General features: G+C 49.1%; 1 long non-coding RNA gene across 1 annotated transcript; it reads right to left on the bottom strand.

Annotated features, from left to right (window-relative positions):
- Positions 1-725: 725 nt before the first annotated feature.
- LOC147575427 (uncharacterized) lies at positions 726-15,279 on the bottom strand. The gene is made up of 3 exons (XR_015242712.1): positions 14,938-15,279; positions 11,760-11,925; positions 726-1,013 (listed from the first exon to the last, which is right to left on the bottom strand). It is a non-coding gene; the product is annotated as an uncharacterized LOC147575427 (long non-coding RNA).
- Positions 15,280-15,381: the final 102 nt, after the last annotated feature.

Below are 15,381 nucleotides of genomic sequence, written 5' to 3'. Positions count from 1 at the left end.
CAACTCATCTTTCCTGACGCTGAATAGCCCACCGTGTGCTGCGTCACACTTTAAGGCATTTATCCCACAGAAATACAAGGCACCACGGGAAGGATTTCTGTGCCAGGTTGTTTACCGCAGCTGAGTTTGTTGTGACAAAAAGCTAAAAAGAATATAGGACACTCAGTAGGAAACCTTCATGCTTGTTTATCTCAGAAGGCTTTGCCACGGGCTCTGGAATCCCTCTCCTCTTAGCAGCCAAATTCTAACCTGGGGTACTCCAGCCCCCCCCCCCCCCCAGGGAGGGAGACATCTTCCACCTGCACATCTTTACAATGGATATTTAAAGCCTCACTCTGCCTCCCCGCCCCCCCCCCATTCCACCCCTCTCCCTCCTACGGTCCTCCTTCCTTTCAATTACTTTCTACTGGAAAATTCTTGGAGAGGTTTATATAATTACAATGGTTTCACCGGGGGCACCTGGCCGGCTGAGTCCGTGGAGCGCGCGACTCTTGGCCTCAGGGTTGTGAGTTCAAGCCCCACGCTGGGGTGTGGAGCCTACTTAAATAAATAAATAAAAATAAAACGAGTTCCCCAAGTAAGGATGAAAGAGCTGAGCTTTTATACTGATATCACAGCCAAGCAATTGTATGCCTCTTGAGGAAGACTCTGGTCCATCCTGGTTTACGCCCCAACATTTTCCAAAAGGAGGGACCGTTGCTCATGTCAGACATTCCACATGCGGGTTGTAATGGAAATCCGGGCTCTCTTCTCCTGGCGACGGCTTCCCAGTTTTCTTTTGGGAAACCAGCAAGAGAGGGGCTCTCTCTCAGTCCATGTGCTTGGATGGAGGGCCCTGCTTTCGGACACTGTGAGTACCTGACCACAGTCTGGCCGGTCGGATTCCATGATTAGCTCAGAGATGGTCACATAAGCCAAGCTGGGCCAACGGGAAGATGGCCCACTCTGTGGAGTCGCCAGGCAAGTGTGCCTGGACCTGCCCAGCAGCCACCTCGCTGTCCCCTGGGTTGAGTCTGAGAATATAAAGGAGAAAAAGGAGCAAGTAAGCCCAGGCCAGGGGCACCTGGCTGGCTCAGTCAGTACAGCATTCACGACTCTTGATCTCTGTATTATAAGCTCCAGCCCCATGTTGGATGTAGAGGTTACTCAACAAGAAAATCTTTTTAAAAAAAGAAAAGAAAACCAAAGCCCCGAAATGGGTAAAGACAGATTCTTGCGACATTGTTGGGGATCTGGATCCAACTGGGTCGAAATGCAGACCTACTACATCTTACTTTTGCAATCACATAAACCAAACCTTCTCTTTGGGATGAAGCCAACTGAGTTGGGTTTCTGTTCCTCGAAACTGAGAGGTATTACTAACCGAACATTATCTGTGTTTTAGGGAATTGAGAAAATACATCGTGTGTGTGACTGTGTGCCCCCCCCCCACACACACACACAGCTATTAAGAATCTAGTCTTAAGGGCACCAGGGGGGGCTTAGTCAGTTAAGCGTCCGAGTCTTGCTCTCAAGGTCATGAGTTCAAGCCCCTCGTTTGTCTCCATGCTGGGCGTAAAGCCTTAAAAAAAAAAATCTTGTCATAGTCACAAAAAAAAAAAATATATATATATATATATATATATGAAAATTGCAATATTTATGTAATGTACAGATAATTCTATTTCGAACAATAACTCTGACACCCCTAACGGTTCAAGACCCATGGGCAAGAATTAAATGTTCTATGTCTGGAAGTGTCAGCAAGCTATTCCTGAAAGCAACCCTCAACCAAGGAGGTTGGAGTTGGGGATTAAAGGTGGGGAAATTTCCCCCAACTTTCGCTTCCTTTGGGAAGGACAACCCTTTTTTTTTTAATGTTTATTTATGTTTGAGAGAGAGAGAGACAGAGCACGAGCCAGGGAGGGGCAGAAAGAGAGGGAGACACAGAATCCAAAGCAGGCTCCAGGCTCTGAGCTGTCAGCACAGAGCCCGACGCGGGGCTTGAACCCACGAACCGTGAGATCATGACCTGAGCCGAAGTCGGGCGCTCAACCGACTGAGCCACCCAGACCCCCCACCCACCCCAGGGAAGGACAATTCTTGACTCAGGATCGCTTTCTGGAGAGCCCCAACAGGGAAAGCTACATCCAATCTCAGGCGAAACAGAGCCCACCCACCCCCCCAGACTAAGAACCCCTGTTCTAGATGACTTCACACATCTGTCAAGAGTTGCTCACTGATGAACAACCTGACGTGGTATGTTAGTGACCCGCTTCAAAAAAACATGCCAAATTTACAAAACCCTGTAACTTGTCAGATGCTGAACGTTTACCCGTGTCCCTAGGGCACAGGCAGGCTTGCTCTGGGGGGGGTGGGGGGCGTGATTTATTGCTTCCTGCTAATTCTGCCCATCCCCTCAATGTGCAAAAACTCCTTCTTACTATTTCAATCCAACAGATCGCTCTGCTCACTAGAAAGAGTCCTGAAACAGAGGCTCCTTTCCAGCCCACTGAGCCTTACTTTCTGTCTCCTGTCCCGTTTAGAAGGGGGACAGCGATAGGAATGGCCTGATGGTAAATGGCGAGGGTTCTAGGCAGGCAGGCGTGGCTCCACTACTGAATTGCCCTGGGACTTTGGCCAGTGGCCTCAGTTTCTTCATCTGCAAAATGGGGCTGGTATAACTCCTCTGTCCGAATGAATGAATGTATGAAGTCAACAGAGAAGCCCGACATACACACGGTCAGCGCCTCTCACCATCACCGAGGACCTAGGGCCCCACCTCTGTGGCTCCCTGCGCAGTATCTAACTGAGGGTGGTAGGTGCCTTGCTCTTGGAAGAGCCCCACGTTTGGTTTTAAATTTTTTTTTTCAACGTTTATTTATTTTTTTGGGACAGAGAGAGACAGAGCGTGAACGGGGGAGGGGCAGAGAGAGAGGGAGACACAGAATCGGAAACAGGCTCCAGGCTCTGAGCCATCAGCCCAGAGCCCGACGCGGGGCTCGAACTCACGGACCGCGAGATCGTGACCTGGCTGAAGTCGGACGCTTAACCGACTGCGCCACCCAGGCGCCCCAGCCACGTTTGGTTTTAATGCTCTCCCTTCACCGTCCTAACATTTTTAATAATTTTTTAACGAAGGCTCCTGTATTTCCGTTGCGTCCCACAAATTATGTGCCCAATTCTGGCTGTAGGTTTCTCCCAGGGTCTTCCCCAAATCACGTCCTATGAAAAAGGACTGAGGGCCTAGGAGAGGGGTCTACTCTGGGGCAGAACCTGGTGGGCGGAAAGGTGACCAGAACCAGATCTAGAAACCTCCCAACTCAGCCCGGATACTCCCTTAGGGCCCCGGGCTTGCAGAGGCATGGAATCATCATTGGCCCTCAGCCCACAAGGAGAAAAATGCAGGAGAGAGAAACGGGGTGCCCGGCCTGGCTGCCTGAGTAAGACCCCTCCCTCCTCCTCCCTGCCTCCTTTCTGTCTTCGTTTGGCCTTTTTCTCCCCGCTCTCGGAGCCTCTTCTCAAGTTCTCTCCCACCTTTTTTCTCCTCTGTTTTCTCAGGTCTCTCTTCTCTTTCCCTTTATCCTTTTTTTTTTTTTTTTTAACTTTATTTATTTAAGAGACACAGAGACAGCGCAAGCAAGGTGGGGCAGAGAGAAAGGGAGAGCGAGAGAATCCCAAGGAGTCTCCACTCCGCCAGCTGTGGAACCTGACTCGGGGCTGGAACCCATGTCCCACGAGATCATGATGTGAGCTTAAACCAAGAGTCGGACGCTTAACTGAGTCACTGAGGGGCCCCTCTTGTCTTGCCCTATAAAGTCAACGGGTACTTTAATCCCTTCTTCCCGGTTCATTTCGGTTCTGTTTTTTATTCTTTCTTGGTCTTGCTTTCCTGTGATCTCTCTCCCTCCTTCTGATTCTGTCTCTCTTTGTGGCTTTGAATCTCATTCAGTTTCTCTCCCTGCCTTTTCCTGTGCGTTTCTCTGTCTCCTTGCTTGCTGCCTCTGTCTCCTCCCTGTTTCTGTGTCTCTGTTTTCCCTCTGCCTCTGTCTCTCTCGCTGTCTCTCTCGTGGTCTCTGTCTGCATCCCGCCCCTGACCGGAGCACCCACCCCCACCCCCACCCCCGCACCAGCCCCCTCTGCCAGGGACCTGGCTGTCAGGCTGCTCGCGTTGTGAGCTGCCTTGAAATTCTCCACATTCTCACATTCTCGCGGCTGGATTTTTTCTGCCGTCCACCTCTGCTAGAAAAATCTTTTGACCTTTGAGATTCCCACAAAAAGAGCAAAGTACCACCTGGGGAACAGGCAGCACCTGCAACAAAAGCCCCACTCCCAGGCTTTGCGTTTTTAAAAAAGACTCACAGCCCCGGGGTTGTGTGGGCAGACCTGCCTCTGGCTGGTTCCCCTCCCACACCCGCTGTAACCACCGAGGGGAGTAGAGCTGGTGACAGTTTTGTTTTCTGGAGTCAACATGTGCAGCAGATGTGCTGAGAAGTGGTCTCTTAATCCTGCTGAGCCATTTGCCACAAATCCCTCTTGTCACAATTTAGCTGTGAGTTTAGGAGCGTGACAAGAGGGGCACAGAGGGGAAACAGGACAAGGCTGTGAAAAGATCCTGGGGAGATATTAAGAACACAGCAAGAAAGCCAGACATCCCCGGGCTCAAGGCTGGCCATCTAAGCAAGGGCTGGAAAACCTTGGGAAGCGTGACTGCCAACAGTCACACTGTGCCTGGTGTCACAATGACCTCTGCACGGATAATCTGGTTTAATCCTCCCAGCAACCTGAAAATAACAAACCAGGAGAGAAAGGGAAGCTGAGGCCCAGAGAGGCTGGGTAAGTGGTCCAAGGTCACACAGCTACGTGGTCACCCTTCAAAGAGTCAGATTCCTGAGCGTGGGGGTCTTTGGGGGGGTCGTGGCTCCTGGGACCTCCTTCCCAGTGCCCTGACCACCACCTCAGTCCCCAAGGGAAGGTCTCATCCATCACAGGCCGGCCCCTGAGAACCGCCCCGCTGCCTCTCCTGCTGTCCTTTGCTACGGAACGGGGTCCACGCGGTCCTTGCGAAGTCAGGGAACCAGAAGACCCTGGTTGTCAGGAAAGATGGGTATGCGAGCACGGAGCACTTATTTTCAGCACGTCTCCGGGGGAGGCTGGGTCTGTTTCATAAGCACCCAGAGCTCCAGCCAGCGGCCTCCCAGTGAGTGTTTCTGGGCCACTAGAAAAGAGGCAACCACGTGTGGGGAGTCAGCAACTCTCTTCCGGACACGCAGCCAACGCCTCAGACAGGCTGTTCTCCGGGGAGGGCAAGATGGCCAGCAATCGAAGGCATTTTCTCTTTTCGCATTTGAACGCGTCTGAAATCAGGGCGTAGCTTACAAACGACGCGCCTTCGCAACGAGTTGGCGGTACTTTCTCGGGGGCCCGTAAGAGGACGGCGAGTCCCGCGATCAAAGCCGGAGGCCTCCGTCCCAGGAGCCCAGGGAGCCCAGGGGCGGGCTCTCATTGGCCCAACCTGGATCACGTGCCTCGCCCTGGCCAATCACTGCAAGTCTGGTTGCAGGGCCTTGGTCAGGTGCCTCGCTGGTGTTGGGCGCTGGGGCCAGCACGACCTCAGCAGGTGGACCGACAAAGTGAGGGGTGGTTTCTGAGAGGACGATCAGAAGGGGGGGCTGTGGATTCTGGCGCCTGTGCTACACAGGGTCATCCTGAGATTCGGTGAGACTGTGCGTGAAACCGGGGGCCCCGAGTAAGCGCCCCTACTCTAGTCTGGTGTTATCATTAAAGATGTTAAGTTGACACGTTTCACCAGACCCACTTCCAGGGGCGGCTGGGTGGCTCAGTTAGTTGAGCCTCGGGCTTCCGCTCAGGTTATGATCTCACAGTTTGTGAGTTCAAGCCCCACATCAAGCTCTGTGCTGACAGCCCGCTTCGGAGTCTCTGCCCCCCTCCCTCTCTCCCCCTCCCCCACCTCTCTCTCTCAAAAGTGAATAAACATTGAAAAAAAACCACAGGAACGTAAACAGATACTTGTACGTGGAGGTTCATAATGGCACTATTTACAATAGCCAAAAGGTGGAAACAACCCAAACGGCCATCCATAGACAAATGACTAAATACATTTTGGTATATCCATGCGATGGAATATTACTCGGCCGTGAAAAGGAATGAAATGTAACACATGCTACCATGTGGATGAACCTAGAAAGCATTACCCTGAGTGAAAGAAGCCAGGCACAAAAGGTACCATATTATGTGATTCCATTTATGGAAATGTCTAGAACAGACAAATCCATGGGGGAGGTAGAGTAACTGCATAGTGGGTATGAGGTTTTCTTTTGGGGTGATTAAAATGGCTAATACAGAGAAAGACAGATACCATATGTTTTCACTCTTATGTGGATCCTGAGAAACTTGACAGAAACCCATGGAGGAGGGGAAGAAAAAAAAAAAAAAGAGGTTGGGGGGAGAGAGCCAAAGCATAAGAGACTCTTAAAAACAGAACAAACTGGGGGCGCCTGGGTGGCTCATTCGGTTGGGCGGCCGGCCGACTTCGGCTCAGGTCACGATCTCGCGGTCCATGAGTTCGAGCCCTGCGTCAGGCTCTGGGCTGATGGCTCAGAGCCTGGAGCCTGCTTCCAATTCTGTGTCTCCCTCTCTCTCTCTGCCCCTCCCCCATTCATGCTCTGTCTCTCTCTGTCTCAAAAATGAATAAAACGTTAAAAAAAAAAAACAAAAAACAGAACAAACTGAGGGTTGATGGGGGATGGGAGGGAGGGGAGAGGAGGTGATGGGCATTGAAGAGGGCATCTTTTGGAATGAGCACTGGGTGTTGTATGGAAACCAATTTGACAATAAATTTCATACATTAAAAATAAATAAATAAATAAATAAATAATAAAAATAAATAAATAAATGAATAAATAAATAAATAAAATGGCTGGGGCTTCAGATAGACACAGTGTTGCACAACACTGTGAACGTATTTCATGCCGTCGAATGGCTCGCTTTCAAATGGCTAAGTTTATGTTAGTGTGTGAATTTCACACCAATGAAAACAAACGGTGGGGAAATAAAGTAAAAATAAATATACAAAAAGCCCACGCAGGACGTATCCACAGGTATGGAGGGAAATGAGGCAGGGAAAGAGAGGCGGTCAGTATAAAGTGCAGCAAACAAGTGTGTAACTTGCTTCATGCTGTTCTTTTCCACCTGGGAACCCTGGGAGCCAGTGTAGACACCCACCTTAGTCTCTGCATCCCAAACAGGGAGAGAGCAGAGATAATTGCTTTTCCCTTCCCATCAGTCTTTGCGGGAGGGCCGCTCTCAGAGGGCGCTAATTCCCCGACACTGCTGGCCTGTCACCGGTGCCAACAGATGGGGCTGTCCGGAGAAATCCCTCGGGGCAAGGAACACAGGTGCAGAGAAATGGTAAGGGCTGTTGAGGACACGCGGCATCTCCTGCAGATTCTAAGACGAGAGTATAGACGACAAGACAGACAAAGGTCTAAGGTCTAAGGTCTAAGGTCTTAGACAAAGGTCTAAGACGACAAGACAGACAAAGGTCTTTCTTCTGTGCCCAGATGGCTGGTAAAATCCAGACCAAACAAATACAGGTGCCTCCATTTGCATTTGTGACAGTAGCAATGTCTTTTGCTGAGTCTCATTGAGGATTATTATTATTATTATTTTTTAAAACTGTGCCACACCCAGCTCATTAGGAAGCTGGAGAGGAGTGTCCACACTGCTTCGCTCTGAAAATGCCCCATCCCCAGGCCACCCGTAATTGGACTTTTGCAGGTGGGTCATACCCCTGCTGGGAATGTCTCCCCAAATCTAGCAGGACCTCAGGGGCTGTGAAAAATGTATGCCCCTCTCTCACCCTCACACACCAGTATGTGAAACTCATGAATTCTTGGAGAACTAACGCAACCCGAAACTCCCTAGCAAGACAAGCTAGGGCTCCCGGGAATGAATTCCACAAGGAAGGAAATGCCAGCCAATGGGCATGGAACCGCCCCTTGCCAGAGCCGGCTGGTCCAAGCGCTGCGATCACACGTTCACAGGCAGCAGCCGCCGCACCTGTTCTGCTGGTGGCTTAAAAGTAGGACCGAGATGAGTGGGAGCGACTTGGTGAGGTAGAGAGGAACAGTCTCCAGGCCCAGAATGCTGGGGTGAAAGAAATGACTTCATCTCCATCACTCTGCTTCTCTTTCTTTACAAGGTCAAGTTGACCGGGTCAGAGAGAGCCTCGGGACGCGGTAATGTTGCCATTGACTCCCACCGGTAGACTGACGCGCACTCCCCATGGTAGCTGATATGTGCTGAACCTGTCACCGCCTCTTCAAAACACTGCTGGTTTCCATGGAAACAAAAAAAGCACTTAGAGCCACTTGGAAATCTCAAGGCGAGATGTCCAAAATGATGCCTGCAGGATATTTTTTTTTCTACGACCTGCTCTGAAAGAGACACAACAGCGCGACTTTGCGAAGAAGACACAAGAAGATACGTGATCATAAGAATGGCTTGACACCGTTTGTGGATCCCAACAGCCTGTCTGGAATCTGTCCCTTTAAAAATAAGCTCAAGGGAGATATTGGGGGAGGCACATCCACTGCTCCACAGGCTCCTGACCTCAGACACGGTTTTGCTATAGCCACAAGCCTACTTGGTGTTCACGGAGCGTAACAGGACAATACAGCGACAGGACTCTTCATACACTTGCCAAATGAACCCAGAATTTCTTGCACGCCAATCTACCTCCTACTCTCAGAGCTAAAAAAGAGCTTCTCAGCTCGGATGATTATATATCTATTTTTTCAATCCACTCTGTAAGGCGGTAAATGTGAAACAAAAGATAATGTCTGCCTTAACAGCTGTCAGATTGGCATACCATAAGGTGAGATTGTCTCTTAACCCCCTAGAGAAGATACTCAATTTGTTTTTAAGAAGTAAGTTCAAAGAAGTAACTAGACAAACTGGAATTTAAAATCTTCTCTATTAATGTGTATAAAAACTCGCCAGCCACATCTTCCTATTCTGACTTTTGAATTTCGTTTGCGCCATTAGAAAAGCGTGGCTTTATCCTCTTGGGGTTTTTTGTTTGTTTGTTTCGTTTTTGTTTTGTTTTGTTTTACAGGTTTTATTTTTCAGCTGATCTCTACACCCAACGTGGGGCTCGAACTCACAATCCCGAGATCTAGAGTTGCATGTTCTACAGACTTAGTCAGCCAGGCGCCCCCCTCATCCTCTTGGTTTTACTCCTGATTCGAATCATTAGTGGAAAACTTCCGGCTTCTCCACTTCACATGGCGGAATCAGCATTTTTTTCCTTCCAGATACCCTGGGGTAGAAACCTGGAAGCAACCTAGACTCTGCTTTCTCCCTCAACCGCCCTGTATCAGTCAGCTCAGGCTGCCAGGACCAAATGCCTTAGATGGTATTCTGTCTTAAACAGCGGAAGTGAATTTTCTGGTGGTTCTGGAATCTGGAAGCCTGAGATCAGGGCGCCAGCACAGCTGGGTTCTGGTGAGAACCCTCTTCCTAACTTGCTGGTGGATACCTTCTTGCTCTGTTCTCACATGGCAGAGAGAAAAAGAAAAAAGAGGAAGAGAGAAACAGCAAGCTTTCTGGTGTCTCTTCCCCTTCTTAGAAGGACGCTAATCCCATCATGAGAGTCTGCTCTCATGACCTCATTTAAATCTCACTGCCTCCCAAAGGCCCCACCTCCAAACACCATCATGTTGGGAGTTAAGGCTTCAACACACATTATAGGGGAACACAATTCAGTTAATAGCATCCCTGGATTCATCAATCACCAGATCTGGTGCATTTTATCTTCCAAATACGTATCTGGTTCTTTTTCTCCTCTCCATTGCCACTATCACTGTCCCAGTTGAGATGTTTATCATCTCTTGCGAAGACTATTGCAGTAGCCTACTAGCTAATCTCTCTGCTCTTGAACTTGCCCTCTTTAAATCTGCCCTATTATATTAGCCTTGTTTTTCAAAAGTTGAGGCCAGATAGCATAGAATGGGAAGCCAGCCATCATGGGAAGATATAAATATAGGGGGTGGATTGTACTAGTCACAGTTGGTGCTCTACCTGTTGGAAAGCCCAGCCGCCACTACCACAGCCAAAGCCTCCACTGCCCCAGTGCTGGCTACCTTGCCTCTTTTGGAGTGAGGTTGAGGTCAGGCATAACCTCCATTCAACTTGCCATGGCAGGAGCCGTGGCTCCACCACCCAGGTCCATGACCACACCAGACTCCTTAAGACGCTGCTCTTCTCATCACGTCTACACTTGGACAAGGCTCCATAGGATAGGGCCTGGGATCTGGCCTCCCCAGCAGCTTCCCAAAAAGGCCACATGAGTGTGTGGATTTCTTGCCCCATGGGATAAATTGGATCCAATGAGCATCAAGAGACTCTCTCTTCCTTTCTTCAGTGAACTGGCCTGAGGCTCAGTATTTCTCTGTAGCCTGTCCAGAGATATCCTATGTGACTGAACAACTGGCTGGACCTCTTCACAGCCCCTTGCTATTCACTCACTTTGCCTCCTCCTTTGGCTTATCCCCACCCTCTTATCATCACCTGCCCACCCAAATATTGCTTCCTCTGTATCAACTTCCCTGTCTCCCCACCATCCCTACCCCACAAACAGGTCCAAGCCAGATACCCCTTCTGTGTCCTTCTACAGATATCTGCATTGTTGAAACGATCAGCTTTACTCAATTCTACAGCCCCGATCACTCTCTAATAGACACTGAACTCATTTCTGTAATCTTCAATGCCTAGCACCATGCCTGGAACACTCAATGAGGATTTGCTAAACTGAAAGCCCCATTTTTGATTACTTTATGAGGCCTAAAATAGTGAAAGAGATTTCTACAGACATAGGACACTGAAGAAAGGCATTCCTGGACATAGAGACAGCCTGAGCAAATACTCATTGGCAGGAATGCCACTGTATAGGGGATAGGCTAGGCCAGGGAGGTTGGGGCCCTCTTTTGGAAGGTACGGACAGCCAAGCTGATGAGTCTACATGTCTTTTTGTGCATAAAATTGGGAGACTTTGAAACCGGAGAGTTGTTTGAGAAAGCTTAAGTTGTTGATGATGTGTGGCATGAATGGGGGTAGGGGGTTGCAGACTAGGAAATGGTGTGGCTCAGAATTGCTATGACAGCAGAGACACTGGGAAAGAGACAGGGAAGGTAGGGTCTACTGGATGTCGCGAGCACTCAGGGGTAGAAGGAATCAAAGTTGGCTTCTAGTGTTCAGAATAAGGCTCTGGGAGGATGCAGGGGCCAGCAACAGAAACTGGAAAGACAGGAAGAGTTTTTGGTTTGGGGCTGGAAGGTGTTAGAAGCCTTTTCACACACCACCACCGCCATCATCAGCAACAGGCGACAGCCAGGGTGGGTGGTCCTAACTTTCATTTTTGCCACTACTCTATCATCAGTGATGAGCCTAGGAGTAAAATAACATTTCCGAAAATCAGAGGGCAAGAGCCATCTGTCCAGCCAGTTTATGCTTTAAATGTAAGGTGAGTCAGCAAAGGCAAAAGCGTCAGCCCCCCACCCCCACCCCAGCCTTTGCTTTCCCTGAAAATCCAACTAAACATTCATACTGAGGGCATGTGCTCTTGAGACTCAATGATATATTCCTTTAGGGACAGGTAATTAATGTTTGTGGGGCAGGGAAGCAAGCCAAAGAGGAGGAAAGAGAAAGGGGAAGTTACGTAACAATAGGAAAATTCCTCTTTCCTTACATCAACTCACCGAGCTTCTGGAAAGGAGGAAACGGAGGTTGCATATCCAACAAGCTGTTACTATTACTGCAGTCATCGCCATGTTCACGTTTCAAGCACAGATTCAGTGCCCAGCTGTGGCTGTTAATTGGTCAGTAAGTTAAGAGCATTCATGGAGCATCACTTGGACAGCTGACCTAAAGGGAAGAAGAGAAGTCCAAGTTGCAATCCCTGTCTCCCAAGCTTACTCTCTCAAGCGGGCGCTCCAAACACACAGGATCATTTAAAATTAAGAGACTAGACACTATCCAACACAGTAAAAGGCTAAAGGTAAAAATTCAGTATTTTCATAGCATGCAAGCAAGCAAAAGTGTTTGGGGAGCCCAGGAGCGCCATCTTGGGATGGACAGTTTGGAGAACATTCTCTCCTATTTTTCATCAAGTTATTCTCGGCAGGCTTCCCCAAGGTGATATATAAAGACGGGAAGAGCTGGGGAGCCTAGGTGGCTCAGTTGGTTGGGTGTCCGACTTTAGCTCAGGTCACGATCTCACAGTTCGTGAGTTCAAGCCCCACGTAGGGCTCTGTGAGCCTCTGGATTCTGTGTCTGTCTCTCTCTGCCCCTCCCCTGCTCACGCTCTCTGTCTCTCTCTCTCTCTCTCTCTGTCTCTCTCTCTCTCTCAAAATAAAATAAACAGGGGCGCCTGGGTGGCTCAGTCAGTTAAGCGTCCGACTTCAGCTCAGATCACGATCTCGCAGTCCACGAGTTCGAGCCCCGTGTCGGGCTCTGGGCTGATGGCTCAGAGCCTGGAGCCTGCTTCCGATTCTGTGTCTCCCTCTCTCTCTGCCCCTCCCCCGTTCATACTCTGTCTCTTTCTGTGTCAAAAATAAATAAACGTTAAAAAAATTAAAATAAAATAAAATAAACATTAAAAAAAAATTTTAAGACATGAAGAGCTGATATATGGAGTGCTTGGATATTACAAAGTGATCCTGACATAAGTGAAGAGAAGTCCATTCCAGAAGTGAGAATGGTTGAGAGGATCCATCTGTTTCTATAAGGCAAGGCCAGAATGTCTCAGTGTGGAGTTCAGAACCTCTGCACCAGAACCACCCAAGCTGCTGGTAAAAGACAGGCCCCCGCATTCCACCCCGAGACTCTGATTCAGCCGGTCAGGACCAGGGACAGAGAATCTGCACTTTGAACCAGCCCCTGGTGGTGATGAGGCACCCTAAGTTTGAGAACCCCTGCAAGCCTTTCTCCTGAGCCCTTCCATTGCCACCAATGCGTGGAATCACTCTCTCATATTCAATTATTTGTTCAAATATAGGTACTGAGCCTTGCTGCCTGCCAAGCTCTGTTCTAGGTGCCGGAGATGCACGAGACAACAAAAGAGACAAAGTCCCTGCCCTTCTGGAGTTTATACCCCTGGTGGAGGAGACTAACAATAAATAGATAGATACACAACAAATGTGTAATCTGGTGACAAGCACCATGGGGGAGGTAGGCGGGGGAGGTTCTCAAGAGGACCAACAGAGTGCTGTTGCACATCCAAGGTCGAGGGGGACCTCTGATAATGACATCTCAGCAGAAACCCGATCCTTCCAAGTCCCCTGAGACTCTTCACTGCTTTTCCCCTCCCCTGGTCCTCCTTCCTTATCCTCCAAATTCATTCCTTCACCAATACTTACCCAGCCTCCTGTGTGCCAGGCTGATCTCTCCAACACCCTATGCCCAGCCTCATTAGGGTTGTTTCTCAGCCATTCTTAGCAGTTTTTCACAAATTTTCACACCCCTTCCTGGCCCACCAAGGCTACCCCGCACCCTCACATTCGACGACCCTCCACCTATCCACCCCCTCTGCTTCCAGGTGTTTTGCTCTGGATTTTCAGCCTCCCAAATCCACATGGTACTTCCAACATCCCAGTCTGTATGACAACCTACAAGGGTTCCATGATGGTTGGAGGAAGGGAGCTATGCAATGAGCTTCATGATCCTGCTAACTCCTCTTGTGGTTAAGCAAGATCCTCAAGTTGGAAACTTGGATACAAAGGGTTAAAATGGGTATGCTTTGGCCAGGAAAGAGGCTGGGGACAGGAGGAAATGAATATTTGTGAGCACCTTCAAGCCAGACAGCGTATTAGTGATTTGCCTATGCTATCTCATTAATCCTTACAATAATATATACAATGGAATACTACTTGGCAACGAGAAATAATGAAATCTGGCCATTTGCGGCAACGTGGATGGAACTGGAGGGTATTATGCGAAGTGAAATAAGTCAGGCAGAGAAAGACAGAGACCATATGTTTTCACTCATATGTGGATCTTGAGAAACTTAACAGAAGACCATGGGGGAAGGGAAGGGGGAAAAAATTACAGAGAGGGAGGGAGGCAAACCATAAGAGACTCTTAAATACAGAGAACAAACTGAGGGTTGAGGGGAAAGTGGGTGATGGGCATTGAGGAGGGCACCTGTTGGGATGAGCACTGGGTGTTGTATGGAAACCAATTTGACAATAAATTATATTTAAAAAAAAAAATCCTTACAACAGTATTGTGAGGTAGGTATTAAGCCCATTTAACAGACAGACAACTGAGACTCAGAGAGTAATCCACGTCTAAGACCACCTGGCCAGTGATGGATGGAGCCGGGATTCAAACTCTAGATCCCAGCCTAAAGCTCCTTGCTTTCTTCCACCAAGTGAACTGAGAGTTTGTAAAGGGGAAAAAAAAATTCTGAACGGTGCATCTCAGGTTAACAGAGATCATGACAACTTTGCCAGCTAAAGACTCAGAGGAATTTTGAGTCCACAGCCTTTCAGTTCTAGGTAGGGCTATGTGTCAGCCAGCAAGTTGAGTTTTCAACAGTCACATCACGACCTGACCACCCTCCCACGCCACTGCCAGATCAGCTAGATAGATTCTGGCAGGGCCCATAAATTACCAACTTAGGCATAAGCAAGAAAAAAAAAATGCAGACAAAAAGACAAGCCAAAAGGAAGCTTACAAAATAAAAATAAAAATAAACTAAATCCTAATGCATCCGGTTCAGGCTGGTGCAAATCCCCAGATGCATGAGAACCAAATTAATTAATGAGAAATGCAAAAAAAGTCTTAGCGCCGTGGAGCTGTCCTAAATTGAGTTACTGTGCTAGGGCTTGTCCCAGTGAACCAGGTGACTTCCAGGTACGACTTGGTGGTGCTCACCTTCTCCCTCTAGGAATGTGACCTACCACGAGGAGGCTGAGACCGTCTGGTCTCTTCCAGACAGACTTCTTTCCCCCTGGAATCCAGGAAATTCTGGCTACCTGCAGTGTGTGGAGGCAGCTGGCCCACCAAGGATGCTGACGCCAGGTCCCGGGGCCCCTCCCTGGAGGGAGCCAATGCCTCTCGGGTTGCGGCTGCTGAAAGAGGGAGGAGACTCGGGGGACAGGATGGTGAGCTGTGGAGGCAGTGGTTTGGACATCCACTCGGTGAGTCATGCCCCCGGCAGCTTTTTTCAAGAGTTGCAAATTCCAGTAATAGCAGATCAGGGACATCTCTCGAGGGACTCCGGGCCAATCGAAGGTGCCTCCTGCCTCATCTTGGCAGTTCTGAGCCTGCATCTGAAAGGCTTATCTTCAAAACCAGATCCTGAAGTGTTCCCTTGCT

Source organism: Puma concolor, chromosome D3 (assembly GCF_028749965.1).
Source record: "Puma concolor isolate L17-30 chromosome D3, mPumCon1.1.hap2, whole genome shotgun sequence".
Lineage (NCBI taxonomy): Eukaryota > Metazoa > Chordata > Mammalia > Carnivora > Felidae > Puma > Puma concolor.
This window is presented reverse-complemented; position numbering and strand designations above follow the sequence as displayed.